This window comes from Drosophila rhopaloa, unplaced genomic scaffold (genome assembly GCF_018152115.1).
Source record: "Drosophila rhopaloa isolate 14029-0021.01 unplaced genomic scaffold, ASM1815211v1 contig_3, whole genome shotgun sequence".
In the NCBI taxonomy this organism is placed as follows: Eukaryota; Metazoa; Arthropoda; class Insecta; order Diptera; family Drosophilidae; genus Drosophila; species Drosophila rhopaloa.
The window spans coordinates 18,700,529-18,719,131 of NW_025335123.1; the positions used below are offsets into that span (position 1 = coordinate 18,700,529).

The 18,603-nt window shown below is 38.8% G+C and overlaps 1 protein-coding gene across 7 annotated transcripts in view; it reads left to right on the plus strand.

Annotated features, from left to right (window-relative positions):
• The window catches only part of LOC108043247 (broad-complex core protein), a 126,766-nt gene that overhangs the window by 42,916 nt on the left and 65,247 nt on the right, over positions 1 to 18,603 (plus strand). The window contains exon 2 of one of the 7 annotated variants that reach the window (XM_044460885.1): positions 16,375 to 16,432. The exons of the other annotated variants lie outside the window; for them this stretch is intronic. The gene's annotated coding sequence lies outside the window, so the exon portion shown is untranslated. The remainder of the gene's footprint in view (positions 1 to 16,374; positions 16,433 to 18,603) is intronic. 7 annotated transcript variants of the gene reach the window in all.

Genomic DNA, 18,603 nt, shown 5'->3' on the forward strand with positions numbered 1-18,603 from the left:
TTCGAAATAAACGCATTCGTAATTGGTTTTACAAATAAGTTTCTTTTTTACTTATGTTGTCTGCTCCAAGAAAAATAATTTTCCCATCAAGTTTAAACAATTCCTAAATATAAAACGTGAATAACCATATAGTTGATAATTATAAGTCCCTTTGCACCTGTTTCATTCCGCTGTTTCCGGTATTCACCCAACTATAGAGTTGGGAATTATAAGTCTCTTTACGACCTGCGATGATTTACAGTCTCGTATTTGTTGAATGATTGAAAAGGCGAAATGTCATTAGCTGAAAATCGAGTGGAATATGTTCTCGGTGACCGTTAGCAATACTTTTTCCGCCTATCGCCCAGCCGGCACATTCCAATCCCGTTCCGTTCCATTCCATTCCAATTTGCTGCGGACATGTTAAAAGCATTAATCAATCATACGTGTGTATGTGGAGAGGCAATGTATTCGCTGGATATATGTTCCAGCCTTGATCTGGGGCGTTATCTGGCCTAATGAAGCATAATTTGTATCCCGAACTCGATCGAGTGGGAGCGAGAGGGCGAAAGGTGAGAGGGAGATGGACAGAGATAGACCACGAGGACGATTCATCTTTTAATTACCGCGTTGAAAGGTAGTATTTTTCATCGCCGCATCGATATGCAGCCCCTCTGGTTCGAATGCTGCTACTCCTCTGGGTTTTTTTTTTTTTTTCAAGCCAAGATGGTTAACCCACGCATGCCTGAGCAATTTAGTGTGTTAAGGCTTTTGCACTAAAATAAATCTACGGCGATTTGTTTGTTTGCACAAGCTGCCGGCTGTTTGCCGCTCCCCACCCCGCTCCTCATCCCCCCTCATTTTCTTTTTTGCCAGCCGTTAACTGCCCGGGGGCCTACACTAAATATAACAGTCTCTCTCTGCCTGGTTGTACCGGCGTACACTGCAACTGCAACTGCACTCCACTGCACACCTCCCTCATCTATTTACCCCTCAGCCGGGTGTTATTTATCATAAAAAATTGCTCAGATTTGTTTTGCGACGGGCAAAGACATGACGCTCATTTGTTAGAGCAACGGCAAAAGTGCAGCAGACCCGGAGCTTTCTCTCAGCCGCAGCGTGGAGTTGGCTCTTTCGCTAAAATACCCTCACTGAAGGACAGGGTATTTCAGCTATATAATCGTAGTACTCATATTCTTATTTTAAACGCTCACTTTTCATGCTCCCCAAACTTCAAATCTTTTTATGAAGGACAAAAAAACGAACGTTAGAAACAAAAAACTACTTTCAAAATAATATTTCTTTTATATATTTATCACAATTGATTTGACTAAGAAAAACATTATTTAAATTTTTTCTAAAGTATTTATCTTTATTCTATGATATAAATGAAACATAAAGTTTTCTTAATCAGCATGATGCAATATTTAAGGCTTTAGGTCTAAAACTTAATTTTGTATTATTATATATAGTTTTAATAATTTTAATTTGTATAATTTTAAAATATGAATTAGTTATTTATTTAGAAGTATTGGCAAGGGTGTGCAAAGTAACCTTTTGTTCTGTATTTATTTTTTGGTTAGTTCTTTCTTTGCTGGCTTTGCCTCATCAACTTGTGGTTGCACTTGTGCAATACCCCCCAGGCCCTCACCTTGCCTCACCTTGCCCCACCTGAAACCCCCTCCTCCCCCCCATCTCGTCAGCATGTGTTCTCATTATTATTAATGTTGCCGCCGTCTTTCCTTGCACGGCCCAAAGTTCAACGCAAATATAATCTGTCAAATAATTTATCAGTGTTTGCTGATGATGCTCAGCACTCATTTTTCTATAGCTCCTGAAGAGCCTTCTGTGAAGACGATGGTGATCGAGCGCAGAAGGAAATCCACTGCTGTATTTCTGTATTGAGAACTCCCTTCTGTTTGCACAAATCTCAAGGCCAAAAAAAGGGAAAAAATTGGGGAAGTGGGGGGAGAAATTGACTTTTGAGATCTTTCCAAATAAAAAGTAAAAACTAAATGGTGAACTTTGGAAGTTAAGTAGACAAAAATTTGTATGGTAAACCAATCGAATCACTTTAATTTGTGCATATAAAATGGGCCAAAAATGAATTTGATATGGTCAGGAACATTTTTTTAATATTTTATTTTTTATAGATTATTTCTAATTTAAGTTACTTTTCCCTATACTAGTGCACTTCTTTTTGACAATAATTTAATGAAACTAAAAAACCTGGGCAAAGCATTTAAGGGGCATCCAAATATTCTTAGTTTCTCTGGGTGTTACTGATTTGACAACGCATTTGTTTTCAGTGCACTTATTCGCCTTTGTTGTCAACGCTTTCGCTCTTGTTCTGTATTTGAGTTTTGCGAAAATGCTTTCAATTGTTTGCGGCTGCATTTTGGCTCGATCGGCATCATCGACGACATGCACTTGCCGCATTTGTGTGGGTTTAGTTTTCCTTTTATTTATATAAATTGCATTTTTTTTTTTCATTCAATGTGTGTGCCTGTGTTTGCTCTCAAAAAGAAACGATTAAATTATCTCAAGGTTGCACGCGCGCCTTTTGCGCTTCCTTTTTGCTTTTGGTTTCGAAATCTTTGAAATTTCAACACGGTTTTGATCTTTTTTTTTATTCCCGGTTTTAACTGTTTCCCTTTTGGCCTACAGACCCAGTTTGATTATTTATTTTTGATTCCCTTTTTTTTTCGTTGGGCTGCTGCAGCAGCAACAACAACAACGGCTCCCATAACCAGTTGATTTTTATTCCCTGTTTTTGATTTTGTTTTGTTTTTGTTTTTGTCTTGACCACCTGTTGTTGCCCTTTTTGGCCCAATCGATTTATCGCTGTTAACCCGCCAGCAATCGCAGCCTCACAATCGGAATCGTGCTGCTCGTCCGCCCCCGTGCCACACCCCCTTTTTTTTAGTGGCCGTACACCGTGTGAATTATGATATTACAAGGCGAACGCTGATGTTTCTGTTTCTGTTATTTTTGTTGTTGTATTTCTTCTCCTGCTGACCGCTTGCCGGCAACAACATGTTGCTGCTGCTGTTGTGGCAGCGACGATGTTGCTGCTTGGTCACGTGCTCTTTTGATATTCAGCGGCGAACAGGTGTCGGGTGTTGGTTGTCCGAAGGCCCGTGTTTGTGTATTTATAACCATATTTATCGGCAGGGATTTGTGTTTATAGCGGGAGCCAAAGCAATTTTAATGGCTCCTCAAGTTGGATTTGCCGAGGTGTCAAACAACAATCGTTCGGGAAATTGGTGCAAGTCAACACACAGCATTCCTAGCGGTAAGCTATCATATAACAAATAGCATTTCCATCAGCAACACAAGCAGCAGCTGCGATAAGAATAACATAAATAGCATAGGCAACAACATGACCAGATCATCAGCCAAAGAAGCGAAATATTTCAAGTGCAGCAGCAGCAACACTAGAAATTCTCCAGTAGTCGCAATAGCAACAATGCAACTGTGAAAAGTCCCAGGAAATATATACGTTTAAGGCATTCCAAACTGGGCCCACGCATAAAACACTGCAAGAAAAAATCTCAAGTGTTCGTTCATTTTGCTAACGATGCGCGCGTGTCAGCAACATGTTGCTGCTGTTCCCCGTCGCTGGTGTTGCTGTTGGTGTTGGTGTTGCTGTTGTCGTTTGTATCATTAGTCAAAGAAACCAAGTCAGGGGCTGGCAATCAGCAGCCCGTATGTTGGCCAAATCAATTGCTGTTGCTCCTCATGTTGCTGCTGTTGTTGCTACTACTGTTGCTGCTGCTGCCGCTTCTGTTGATTGTGTCAACGACAACAGCGGCAACAGCAACAATAGACTTAAGTCTGGGCATGATTCATGGACATGCTGCAGTTTTCTATTTAGCTGTGGGGGAAAAAAGAGGGCGAAGGTGCAACACCCACACAAAGATGCAACACACGCTAATTGTGTGTGAAAGCAGCAGCAGCAGCAACAGCAGCAACTTGAGCTGCATTGCTCATACGCCCACGTGGCCAGCAAAGGGGTGCGGGCGGGGGCATTTGGCATTTCCATTTTTCCACCATTTTCCATGGCATATTTAGCATTCGCAGCAGCAACAGCAGCAGACACAACGCAATCATAACCATAAAAAGTTGCTCATTTTCTTGGCATTTTTTGGCTCTTTTCGCTATTTTTGCTATTTTCGGGGCTTTTTGGTGACTATTTTGAATGAGAAAAGCGCCAACTGCTTTTGGCCACTTTTGGTCAGCAGTCAGGCGGCCGTAAAAGGAGCTTGTAAGTGCTACTGTTTCCACCGGCAACGGTAAAAATGCCGCATAATTTACGCAAAAAAGCGGCGGCATTCGCCACAAAATAAGGCAAAAATGAAACAAAAACTTTTTGCAATGCGCTTTTCACTTTTTTCACAAATGGCCATGCAAATTACAAGACACATTAGCCCGGCTCTCCTGCGGCAATCCTACGCCTGCCAGCCGCCTAACCCCAAAAATGGGAGCAACAGCAACAGCAACAGCAGCAGCAACAGCAAAACGGAAATGCGACAACAGCAGCAACAATCACAACCAGCAACCAACAACCACAAGAAACGAGCAGAAATGTGTTTAACAGCAGCTGCCGAGCAGCCACCGAAATGGATTGTTTTAGGCCAGAGTTGCCACCTGTTGTTCAAACTCGACAACTTAGAACTTTATCTTAATTGGTAGTGTGTAAAATGCGAGGAAAAATGTCTCAATATTTGAAAACCTTAATTAAACATACTTAAAAATAACTTGAAATTAATGGAAGGAATTCAAGGACACATGCTAGTGAAGTTTTAAGATCTTGAAATTTTTTCTAACAAAAATCTGATAAGGAACACAAATTTGAGATTCTAAATCATTCTTTAAAAGAAGTCTCAAGGAATAACTAAATTTATTGACTAAATGGATTGATTTAAATCTACCACAATCTCTCTCAAATCCAAAATAAGATGAGATCATTGTCAAATATTGAGATAGGTTGTTGGCAACCCTATAAGTTAGCATGGCTACTTATGTCCACTGGCGGAGACATGAGATCCAAAATCGAGGCTCAGTCCCAAAACTAAGGCCGAAACTTAAAGCCGGCTGCCTTGGCGTTTGCATCCAGCGTTTGTTTGTCGTCTTGGAGCGTTTGGAATGTTTAGTTAACCGTAAGCAGTCGCAATGCGCCCGCGCCATTTTTGCATTGATTGCTGGCCAAGGAAACTCTCAGACAAACACTATGCAAATACTGGCAAACAATTTGAAATTGCCCATATTATTTGGTAAAGGATATCCACTAAGAGGCTGAAATATCAAATAGATATGAAAGATATTTCTTTGAAAATTATAATCGTTTTTTAAGTATGAATATGATCGATATTTAAAACTCAAATAATATAGTCTTAAATTACTTTTTTATTCAAATTAAATTAAGATCATACAAATTGATCTCATATTTCTTTCGGTGTACAGACACAAACACATCCCAGGCGAGTCAGTGGAGCGTGAATAACATTTGGTAATCATGGCACAAACACGAAAATGCATTAACCAAAATTGTGATCATAAATTTTCAATCGACACGCGGCGGGTGCTGTTCCTCCCCTTCACCCCCCCAAGCCCCTCTCCCCCCTGGCCCCCTTAGCCCCCGTTTTGGCCCCTTTAACCCTCTCCTTTCAATTGCCATGAATGACTTGAGTGGACCAAAAGCAAACCAAAAGCTTTGAACTGGACTAGAAGACGGAAGACTTGGGACTATCTGGCCGCGTATTTCTCCCATTTTATTTTTCTTTTTTTTGGGCCCCAAGCATTTCTTTATCCCCACATGCGAGGATTGTTGCTGCTGCTGAAGTTGCTGTTGCTGTTGCAACTGCAGCAACTGTTGCTGCAGCTGCGCACATTCTTGGCCAGAGAAAGTTTTGTTGTTGCTGCCGTTGCACAAGTGGCAGTAGTTGCATTTTGCAGTTGGCGGTTTGGGTCAGTTAAATGGCAAAGGCTGCCAAAAAGCTAGGGGCGAGGGGTGAGGGAGGAGGTGTTGCAGTTGGGCTATCAAAAACCATGCGTGGGTGCCGCACAAAATGATGAAGCTAAAATGCTGGATCCGGCAAATATTTCCACAACTTTGACCAAGCCAAACGATGCCAAAAGAAATTGCGCGAAAAAATATACTTATATTTGTTTTTGGGTATATTAAAATGTAAAAATCAATAATTAATTACTGCAGCTTTTTTAAATATTTTCGTGGCTTCTTTTTTAGCTGTGCAAACGCAGAACCAATAAAATAGCTTTGATTATTACCCAGAATTATAGAGTTGATATGGCTTTATTAAAAGCCAAGTAATACGTAAGTCCTTTTGGAAAATTTAATATATTAAAAACAAGTATGATGTATTCGTATAAACGTATTAAATTGCTTTAATAATAAGAAACAAATTCTTTAAAAAATATTTTATGAAATGACCTATCAACCAAGTTATTCTCATTCCTTCTTGAAAACTGTAATTGCTTTACTTGCGAGGAGTTGTTTTGGATTTTACAACAAAATAAATTTCCAAAGAACCTAATTCAAGCAGAAGTTTTTCTAAAACACAATTTTACTTACCATCAATTTAATTCTATTTTTTGTTCGTAACCAGAAGACTTAGCTAGTTGTCTCCATGAAGTCCTGTTGCCATTTTCCCCATGCCATTTAGTCGGTGAGCCACTCACTCATTTATTCAGTTGAGCTCTCACAGCTTAATCAAAGCAATTTGCAAGAGGTTAACCCTAAAAGCACTGAAAAAAGGCCAGATAGTTGATGTTGCTGGCATATGAGTCATGTGGGACTCCTTGTTGTTGTGACCTTTTTGGTATCCTTTTTGGTCTTTGTTTTATTACATTTTTGTTTTTTTTTTTTTTTGGGTGAATTCTCAAAAATTTCTAGTGTTGCTGCTGGGCCAGCTCATGTTGCTGCTGTGCTGATGTTGCTGTTGTTATTGTTGTTATGTATGTGTTTGTACAACGCCTTGAATGCGGCTTCTGTTGTCGGTTGTCCGTTGTCGTTAGCCTGTTGCTGCTGTTGCTGATGTTGCTGCTGTTGCCGCTGTTGCCGTTGCTCTTGTTTCACTATCAACGCATTCCTTTTGGCCCACACGGACACACACTCGCTTGCCGCGATAAAAATTTATTGAGCCGAGGCCTCTGGGTCTCCGTTTCAGCTTCCATTTCAGTTTGGCTTTTTTTGCTCTTTTTCGTTGGTTGTTTATTTTTATTGTTGCCGAGGTGTTGTGGCTGCTGCTGCTGTAGCTGTTGCTGTTGCTCCTCTTACTGTTGCTGCTGCGTCTCGAAATCAATTGAGTTTAACTGCTTTTAATTTACTTGGAATTTGTGCGGCTTTAATGGATTTATGTCGGCTTATGTTGCCCCAGCTACAGGTGGCTGAATGGTGTTGTTGCTGCTGCCGTTGTTGCTGCTGTACTGCTGCTACTGCTGCTGTTGCACCAGCGGCTGTTTTGTGTTGCTGCTGTGTCAGAGTGGCATGTTCCTCTGCCACACAATATTAAAATTTATCATGTGCTAAAAACTTATCAATTAAAAATATGCATAACATTGTTCGGTGCGACGAGATGTGTTGCTGCTGTGCTGCGATGGCCCGGCCCGGCAGCAACATCAATCAAAATGTGGGCATCAAAATGCAGCCGCTTGCAATTTGATGTCGCGACTGCAATTTAGACATGCCTTGCCATGTTATTAACTAATTACAGGCGACTAATCTAAAACGCCGCCATGCAACAGGTGCCCATGCATCATCCCAAACAGCAGCAACTAGCAACATTGCAGGATACACGGCAGCAGCCAGGCCGTCCAGCCAGCTGCCTAATGAAAAGTGACATCTTGGCCACGACCAGGCCCAAACTGTCAACGTCTCCTTGTCTCCTTGTCTCCTTTGTCTGCCAGTTCCTTCATTCTTGCCCCTTTTCTCCCCCCCGCTCTCCCTCCGGCCACCTCCACTCCTCGACTCGTTTGCATGTCTTGTCATTCGTCATTCTCTGGCTCAGGTGCATGTTGCCAGCAGCTAGAAGATGTCGCAGCCGAGCTTACATAACATTGCAGCGGGGCCACCCGCTAGACGCTTCGGACACATGTTGCTCATGTTGCCCATGTCGCTCATGTCGCTCATGTCGCAGGTTGCTGTTGGCACGCACGCACACAGTTGTGCGACAAAATAATAGGGTCTTTAGTTGAGCTTGCAAAATATGATGGGTAGGGATTGTTACAAAAAATGGATTATATATTTTTACTTTTTGAATTGGTAATGACTACTTTACAAACCTCTGGCAAAAATTATAATACGAGGTCCCATAGATTTTGTATTATTTTTTCTTACTATTTTGATCGATTTAATTGTCATAACAGAATATAAGTACATACAAATATTTATTATAAAAACCAAAGTCATTTAATGGATTTCAAAAGATAGAGTTTATTTAAACGCTACTAAATTTGGTATTTGATATTTTTATGTAAATCAATACGGTGTTTGGTACAAACATAAACTTTTAATTATATTCTTTTTTTACAGTAAAAGATAATGGCTTATTCCTCATCATTGCTAATAAAATAAAACCTTTTAAATATATTTTTGATAAGCGATATTTGTTAAGAGTATTATTTTTCCCTTGACTGTATTTTATTGTGACTGTTTGCCGGAAGCAGATTCTGTGTTAATTACAAAAGAACTGCCCCACTCTCCGCTCGCTGGATGATTATGATGTTGTTGTTGTTGCGTTGACATGCGTTGCTAAACGTGCCGCCTGTGGTTGCATGCCCCCTTGGCCACCTCAGCCCCCTTTCCACCCCCCACCCCCCGGAAAATCCCCAGGAAAACCCCTGTAAAACCCCCTTTATCCATGGCACGCATTCAAATGAGGCCTCTGAGCCAGAAGAGACTTGATTTCCTTTCCTTCAACCAGAGACAGAAACAACTTGCGGCTTGTGGCATGGCGAATGTGGCCATTCATGTTGCTGTTGTTGCCGATGTTGCTGTTGCAGATGATGTTGCTGTTGCTGCTGCTGGGAGATTATGAAAATTAGATATACAAATCAGCAAACGAACGGATGCTCGGCCAGCATCCACGGCATCACATGAGGCATCAACATCTGATGCGTACAAGATCAAACGATGGAGAGGTGCAGCAAGATCACAATGGGTTAAAGACTATGCCTAGATGCTCTCACAAAAAATACATATATTAACAAAGGTTTCGTTTTTGGTCAGCATTGAAAATCATTTATCCCGAAATAACCCGAAGATTCTCATTTGAGGTTTTTACAAAATTCATCGACAAAAATGTTGTAAAGTTTGAAATGTTATTTTCAATGGCCACTAAACTTTTTACTGGTTTCGTTTATTTATAATCAAGGTTTCCAATATATTCGCTTTTAATGTTGTAAAGTGAGAGCTAAGTATTAATGTATAGATCTAAGTATTAACGAAAGCTTTAATTAAGTTTTGATAATATATTTTTGTATTTACGAGTTTTTGAACAAATGTATTTTAACGCCCAAGGAATAACCTCTGGTTTACATTTAAAAAGTGGTTTGATACTTAAATAGCCATATATCATCGAGCTTGTTATGAAAGATTTACGACATTTTCAAAAATTTACAGCCACATAAATTATCATTCGCTATTTGCTGCACTTATGTCAACCGATTTGCTGGGCGTTTCAAAACGAAAGCTATATTTAAATCTACTGAAATTATTTTCAGCACAAATGACTTAAATCCGTACAAAAACTGAACATTTGGGTTATTTTGTATTAAGTTATAGGCTTTAATTTCTAATTTTGTTTCTTTCACAAATTTGCATTTATTTCTTGGTAGTAAGAGTGTTATCATGTTTCAGAGGACTATGTATTTTATTTTTTAGGAATCTGTTGCTGGCGGCAGCACAACATGCAACATGTTGTTGCGGGTCAGGGTCGAGAGATCTTGCAGTCAAGTTTTTGTGTTTTTATTTTAGCTGAGCTCCTTTTTTTTTGCCCCTTTCTCCTGCTCGCTTTTGGTTCGTTTTTGGCCTGATGTTGCTGAGGTAACTCTTGATGTTGCTGCTGCTGCTGTCGTCTGCGTAAATTGCTTACCAATCAAATGGCACTTGAGTGCTGGAGAGAGGCTCTCGCGGAAATTGCTTGAAACGGAAATGTGCTCCTTTTGCCCATGTTGCTGCTGTGTCTGCTGCAAATGTTGCTGCTGCTGCTGTTGCAGTTGCTGCTGCTGCTACCGCCGTTGCCAATTTCATGTCATTTGTTGACAACGCACAACGGATATTGTTTAGTATTTTGCATAAAAGTCGTTTTCCATCTTACTTTTCGTATCATTTTTTTTTTAGGTTAGAAGGAAGTTGTCGCTTGTCGGCCAACCCCCCCTCCCTTTTACCGCATTTTCCTTTGGCCCGGCCAAGTTGGCCTCTGGCATGGCTTAATTATAGTCTTTTGGCCTTGTGCATTTGCCAGGCGCCGCCGCCGCCAACAGCAACATCAGTAACAACAGCAACAACAGGAACAAAAGCAACAGCAACAGCAACTAGCAACTCGCATCGCTCCAACTGACCACGCCCACTCCACACACTATTTGCTTTGGCCTGCGGTTGCACTTTGTTTTTTCTGTTTCTGCCTTTTTTTTGCTCATTTTTTCGGGGCGGTTTCTTTTGGAATTTTTTCAGTGTTGCCGGTCGAGTTGTGACTTTGAAACTGGCCCATGCAATTGCAATTTCGGGGGCGTGGCTTAAACAAAATGCCAAGAGACTGAGAGTGGAGTGGCATAAAAACCGAAAAGTACTTTTGAAACGTAAGATAGCATTTACTGAAATTAAATATATTTAAATTAGCAATTACGAAAGTAATAATAATCTTAAGCGTAATGTTTTAAAGGGTTTTTGGTGACCCTCAATGGGACTTCTGCACTCCATAATTTCCCCAAATTTAATTCGATTTCAAAGTAGCATACCTCTAAAGACTTGTGGTTCGACTCTCTAAAAATCTGCATTCAAAATTTTCAATTTAACGTTGGTCAAATTTTTGACCCATTTTCATGTTAGTTATTTCTAAGTTTCCGATGATGTGTCAAATGGTGACCCTCACTTGAACTTCTGAACTCCATAACTTCCCCAAATTTAATCCGATTCCAAAGTGGCATACCTCTAAAGACTTGTGATTCGATTCTCTGAAAATCTGCATTCAAAATTTTTAATTTAACGTTGGTCAAATTTTTGACCCATTTTCATGTTAGTTATTTCTAAGTTTCCGATGATGTGTCAAATGGTGACCCTCAATTGGACTTCTGAACTCCATAACTTCCCTAAATTTAATCCGATTCCAAAGTGGCATACCTCTAAAGACTTGTGGTTGGATCCTCTAAAAATCTGCATTCAAAATTTTTAATTTAACGTAGATCAAATTTTTGACCCATTTTCATGTTAGTTATTTCCATGTTTCCGATGATGTGTCAAATGATGACCCTCAATTGGACTTTTGCACTTCATAACTTCCCCAAATTTAATCCGATTTCAAAGTGGCATACCTCTAAAGACTTGTGGTTGGATCCTCTAAAAATCTGCATTCAAAATTTTTAATTTAACGTAGATCAAATTTTTGACCCATTTTCATGTTAGTTATTTCCATGTTTCCGATGATGTGTCAAATGATGACCCTCAATTGGACTTTTGCACTTCATAACTTCCCCAAATTTAATCCGATTTCAAAGTGGCATACCTCTAAAGACTTGTGATTCGATTCTCTGAAAATCTGCATTCAAAATTTTTAATTTAACGTTGGTCAAATTTTTGACCCATTTTCATGTTCGTTATTTCTAAGTTTCCGATGATGTGTCAAATGGTGACCCTCACTTGAACTTCTGAACTCCATAACTTCCCCAAATTTAATCCGATTCCAAAGTGGCATACCTCTAAAGACTTGTGGTTCGATTCTCTAAAAATGTGCATTCAAAATTTTCAATTTAACGTTGATCAAATTTTTGACCCATTTTCATGTTAGTTATTTCTAAGTTTCCGATGATGTGTCAAATGGTGACCCTCACTTGAACTTCTGAACTCCATAACTTCCCCAAATTTAATCCGATTCCAAAGTGGCATACCTCTAAAGACTTGTGATTCGATTCTCTGAAAATCTGCATTCAAAATTTTTAATTTAACGTTGGTCAAATTTTTGACCCATTTTCATGTTCGTTATTTCTAAGTTTCCGATGATGTGTCAAATGGTGACCCTCACTTGAACTTCTGAACTCCATAACTTCCCCGAATTTAATCCGATTCCAAAGTGGCATACCTCTAAAGACTTGTGATTCGATTCTCTAAAAATCTGCATTCAAAATTTTTAATTTAACGTTGGTCAAATTTTTGACCCATTTTCATGTTAGTTATTTCCATGTTTCCAATGATGTATCATATGGTGACCCTCAATTGGACTTCTGCACTCCATAACTTCCCCAAATTTAATCCGATTTCAAAGTGGCATACCTCTAAAGACTTGTGATTCGATTCTCTGAAAATCTGCATTCAAAATTTTTAATTTAACGTTGGTCAAATTTTTGACCCATTTTCATGTTAGTTATTTCTAAGTTTCCGATGATGTGTCAAATGGTGACCCTCACTTGAACTTCTGAACTCCATAACTTCCCCAAATTTAATCCGATTTCAAAGTGGCATACCTCTAAGGACTTGTGATTCGATTCTCTGAAAATCTGCATTCAAAATTTTTAATTTAACGTTGATCAAAATTTTGACCCATTTTCATGTTAGTTATTTCCTTGTTTCCGATGATGTGTCAAATGGTGACCCTCAATTGGACTTCTGCACTCCATAACTTCCCCAAATTTAATCCGATTCCAAAGTGGCATACCTCTAAAGACTTGTGGTTGGATCCTCTAAAAATCTGCATTCAAAATTTTCAATTTAACGTTAATCAAATTTTTGACCCATTTTCATGTTAGTTATTTCCATGTTTCCGATGATGTGTCAAATGGTGACCCTCAATTGGACTTCTGCACTTTCTGAACTTTCCCAAATATAATCCGATTTCAAAGTGGCATACCTCTAAAGACTTGTGGTTCGATTCTCTAAAAATGTGCATTCAAAATTTTCAATTTAACGTTGATCAAATTTTTGACCCATTTCATATAATTTATTTCCATGTTTCCGATGATGTGTCAAATGGTGAAAATTAAGTTCTCACTTTTTATCTCGGATATTCTTATATACTCTTGATAAATGCCACTGCTATTATGAAAGTTAATTTAATTTCCTTTTCTCTCAACAGAAACTTATATTTGAAGTCTTAAAATTTTACATAATCTAGAAGGTAATCAAATATTTTATAGTTTTGGGGAAAAAATAAAATTAATTAAATTGATGCGCACCCATTTTTCTTCTGGCAAACTTTGAAGATCAATCTGCGATCGAGTTAAGCAATTTCATTCGCGCAATAGCCTCGATCTTCCTCTTATTTTTAGTTCTCCACTTAACACTTAAGCAGAAAGGGGGAGGGCCAGTTGGTTGGTTTTAATATGCACTTACCTGTCAGATCATTAAAGTAAAAATTGATTTTCTAACTTGCAACGATTTTTGCATTAACAATTAGTCGTTGGCCAGGGTTCCGAGGGTTCCGTGTTATTAATTAACAATGCCACACCAGGCAGGCGCATTTAAGGCATTAATTGCCCGAACCGGTTCACTTTATCGTTCCCCGTTCTCGGTAGCCAGAACACTGGAGATGTGGAAATCTGGAAATCGGAAAATCGGGGGACGACTACGCCTCAATCAATCTAGCAAATTGTCGCCCAGTTTTCTCCGCTCATTCCCCGCACATTCTCACTCGTTTGCGATTTTTGTCTCGGCAATATCGAACACCAATGGAATAGAGTGTCTCATCCGCTGGCCATTATTTCTATGCGCCAGCCCATCTAGATCTCGGATATGCAACATATTGACTATATTATATAGTGCTCTCTAATTATGACAACTACGCAGCTGTGCGTGCTCACGTGTTTTTCCAATTAGACATCGGAGGTCCCCACTCGGAAAGCAAAAGATAGAGATGACAATGAGCGATAAAGCCGTCGCCATCATCTCGTCATCGTCATCGAAAGCATCGAAGGCAAATTGACGATCAGCCATGTCCACTTGCTGGTATACAAATTTTTTTTTTGAAGAAATGAATTTATGTCTAAAATTTATTTTAAATTAAAAACAAAAGAGATTAAGGGATTAAAAAAGTTTTCTTCAAAGTTTGTGAACCATAAAACATTAAGAAATATAAAAGGTTTACCCATTAAAGTAAGAGATTAATGGACTTAATAAAATATATATATTTAAGGAGCAGAACTTAAGAGCTATGTTTTTATATGAGAAGTGTATAATATAAGAATTTATGAAATAATATATATATCCACCAATATATGTCCCCTTCTCCTTATCACACTTTCTCAACGAAATTCCAGCTTTCTCCATTTTTTTTTTCTTGATGCGATTAAAAGTATATACCAAAATTAATCAAGGAATTAGAGGGGCTGAGTAGGAGAGCAAAACGAGTTGGCAGCGCCGTTTGCCATTTGCGGCACACCCACTGCTGCCGCCCGCCACGCCCCCTGCCCCCACAGCCCCCTTTCCTGCCCCTCGAACAGCCGCAACACGCCCACTGAAAACGCTCGCTGAGCTTTAATGCGTTTTCATTTAACACAAGTCTTGGCCCGGCTTGTTTTTTTTCTGTTTGTGGCCCGGCTTGTTAGCCCGTGTCTGTGTGTGTGTGTTTGAGCAAGTGTGTGTGCGTGCGAGTGTGTGCGTGAACACCTCCCACTTGGCAATCTAATATAAAGTCAGGCCCCGCGACTTGGACTGCAGCCTCTTGGCTACCTTTTCTTCAGATACTCTAGGTTTCTTTTTGAGTATTTCCGAATTTTTTCAAATAACCTTGAAATTAACCAAAAAAAAAAGATTAGTTTAAAATGCTCAAGAAAAATACCTTTTTAGAGATTAGATCCGACTTAAAAAATAAATTAGGGGAAAATTTCAGCGAGCTTCAAAGTATTATTTAAATCCATCTACTAATCTATTAATATAACTTTGAAGCATGACTTTTATTTAAAAGGATGTTTAAGCTTGTGTGTAAAAATCACAGGCTAAGGGCCTTCGACTTTCTTCTTTTTGTCATTATTTATTTTGTATTTTTGAAGTGTATTTAAATCTACGGCTTGTGGCCTCTATTTTTCGTCGCAGCGTTTTCATCTCTCATTTTTTTCGCACATTTTTCGCTGGCTTTTGGCGCTTTTTCGCTTCCGCATGCCTAGACCGAGTTTATATATGTTATATGTGCATTTGGCGGATGGAAGGGGGGATTTGGCGGGGGAGGGGGAGGGGGTTGCACATATGTGGCATATGTATATCAATATTTTTCAGCTCGTTTGGCTGCCAGAGCTTGCGCTCCACATTAATAACGCATCCCACCCTCTAATTGCATTTTACCTGGTCGCCTTTAATCGAATTTTCCTGGCTTTTCCTCCTGCCAGAACGATGCGCAATTTCGATTACGCTCAACTATTTTCCCGATTATATATACACTATATATGTATATATATGTATGCATTTTTTGGGGGGCGCCCGATAAGTGCCGGCATTGGAGGAGTAGTAGTCTGCATCTTTGGAAAGTGCTTCCGCATTTGCAGAGCCCCCCCTCCGAAATCGCCGACGAAAGTGGAGTTATGTGCCCAGATTAGCGGGTGTGTGCTAATGTCTCGAAGACTTCCAGTACTCCAGTCTCCCATTGCAAAGTTTGGAGTGAGTCCGCTGTTGTTTGGGTCACTCTTTATCTACCTATCGACTGCGGCCTAATGAAACCCATAACTTTTGACTTTTCCGGAGCGAAATGCCGCGTCGCTCGACGATGGTCAACGCCTTATTGGGGTCATGCGAAAGGTGTTGATCGCTAATCGGCGAGGAGCCGACATTCTCCATTGGAATAACTTCAAAAAGCTGGGAGCTGAAATTAATAGGAAAACATATTACATTCCATGTAGCAATTAACTTTAAATTGGGATTATATTTATTTTAGCAAGTACTTTAAAATCAGAACCATTTCAATATCATATAATACAAATTATTCCAGCATATTATTTTAAAATAAATATTTATTATTTATTATTAAAATAATATTATTCCATCTTATTATTAATTGAAGTATTTATTTTAGCCTCAGCATCATTCTAAAATTACATAGTTCAAAATAAAAAAAAATCATTCATAAGTTATTACTTTACTCTGATATTTGAAATAGCCATATATAATTGTAAGAAATATTCAGAATTCCGATCTGTATTAAATCTCTGCCTTCCTTTCTCTTTTTTGTCTTGCAGGTGAGTTATTTCGAACGACTTCAATTAGCAATTGAGATTACTCGACTCGGAGAAGCAGGTAAAGAAAAAAGAATGCCTTAAATAGCAAGTGCCCCAAAAAGTATACGTTCGTGTGTATATTTGTGTTGTGCGATTGTGGATGCTCAGAGCCATGTGGATATATGGGATGCATAGTCAGTCGGCTCGGCTGATTTGGCTAAAGGCTGTCACATTTTCCGCGGCTGGGCAACTAAGAGAAATGACCACAAAATGCGAACATAAATCAACACAATGGGCAAAACGCTGCTGCTGTTGCTGTTGCTGCCGCCGCCAAAAGGTGTGGAGACCGAGCAGCAACAGCAACAGCAACAATTGCTGCTGCAGCAGCAACATCAGCAGCAACAGCAACTACTTCGGCATATGAAAATGCAAATTTCACATGGGAAAAACAAGCCGCGGGGGATGACAATTTGCTGTTGCTATTGCTGCTGCTGACTCAAAACAGTTGCAAAGTTGTTGCTGAATTAATAAACTTGCAACTGGCGGCGGTTGCTTTTGTAAAAATGCCGCCAAATGCCTATTTTGATGTTGTTGCTGCTGCTGCTGCTGCTGAGGTTGCCTTAAAGCAAACGATACGCATTGAAAATGAACGAAACAAAATTGAAATCTGACACCAAAAGAATTGACAGAAAACACACACAAAACACAACAAAGCACTGGAATTTATTTTTTTATTGTGTGGTAAAAATAATTAAAGCAAAGATGGCTTATTTGCAAAGAAGAAATTTAAGAAGAATTACATTTTATTGAGGCGCAATATTTTCAAATTTTCTATTTTTATTAAAAAAGTCACACTTTAGAATGTTTTTTATGCTACAAAATTAACTTAAAAAATTTTGTAACGTTTGAATAATAAAATATAAGATTAATCAATATCACATTTAAAGTTTACCGTCTTAAACGAAATAATTCAGAACTAAAATGGCAAACAAACTAAACTAGATAAAAATCAATAAAATAAGGCTATACAAAACAAGTTTAAAAACCGTAAAATTTTTAAGTATTAATCCCATTAATTAATGATTCTTCTTTGGTTTCTCCAAGTGCACAAGAAACTTTGGCTAACAATTGCAACGGCTTTTCGGGTGACTTCCAGACTTGGTTAGACCAACAAAAATGCAAATTCAATGAATGCCCATTCAGTATCCCCTTTCCCTCATCTCCCGAACGTGACTCAAATTGCTTTTAAATTGTTTTAGCAAGCAATAAACGAACCAAAGGCAACGAGAGTTCAGTTTTTCCTCTTTTTTTTATTTTTATTTTTTATCCCTGCCAGCAGCTGCTGGTCCAAATATTTCGCTTTTTCAATCTTTTTTTTTTTGCCCAGTTTTCTGGGTTTTTCGCCGGCAATTGAAATGTCCCAGTGTCCAGTGGAAAATGTTTCGTTTTCGGCCAGGTATGGCCTGATCTTAATTTCCATTGAAGTCCGGCAGCTTCCAACGAGGCCAAAAAATATAAATAACTGTTAATTGTACAAATATGCTGGGGTCCATTACAAAGATTTGAGATTTCCTTTATTTTTCCTCGGCTTAATTGGCCTGCGGGGGCGGGAGTGGGTAATTTGTCTTTAGTTTTGCGTTTCCGTTTGGGATTTGATTCGGCTTAAAGATTATTGCCATGTAAATTTGTACAACTACTGGGAGAATTGCTGCAAATGGTTAACGATCTCGTAATTTGGGGGATTTTGTGGTTTATCAACGCCCATGTGATTATTGAGAAACAATATTTATTGCTATTTGAATTTTGTGGCTGGACAAATATTTTATAATAAATAATAATAGCAGAACAAGGGCCTGGACTTAATTAGATTGGATTAAAGTTTATAAAACAGTTGGATTTTGAAAGAATTTAAAAATATATTTTTAATTATAAGAATTTATAATTATAAGAAATTTATTTCCCGTTTTTACTATATTATTTGATTTCAATCAGGCATTTATTTATAGTCATATTTCTTGTCATATTTCATATAGGTCTTAAAGCTTTTTTAGGCAGTTTTCCATCAAGATTTTGATTTGCCTTTCTGCCTTTAAGTGTGTTCTTTAAACTTAAATATAATTGCTTTCCTCTTCTTTGGTATGGATCATAAATAATAATGACCTTATCTTCCAGGGTGGTATGTACTTGGTGTCCCGCACTTTTTCCTGAGTTCCCTGGGTTGTTTTTCGCGTGTTGGCCTGTCACTAATGA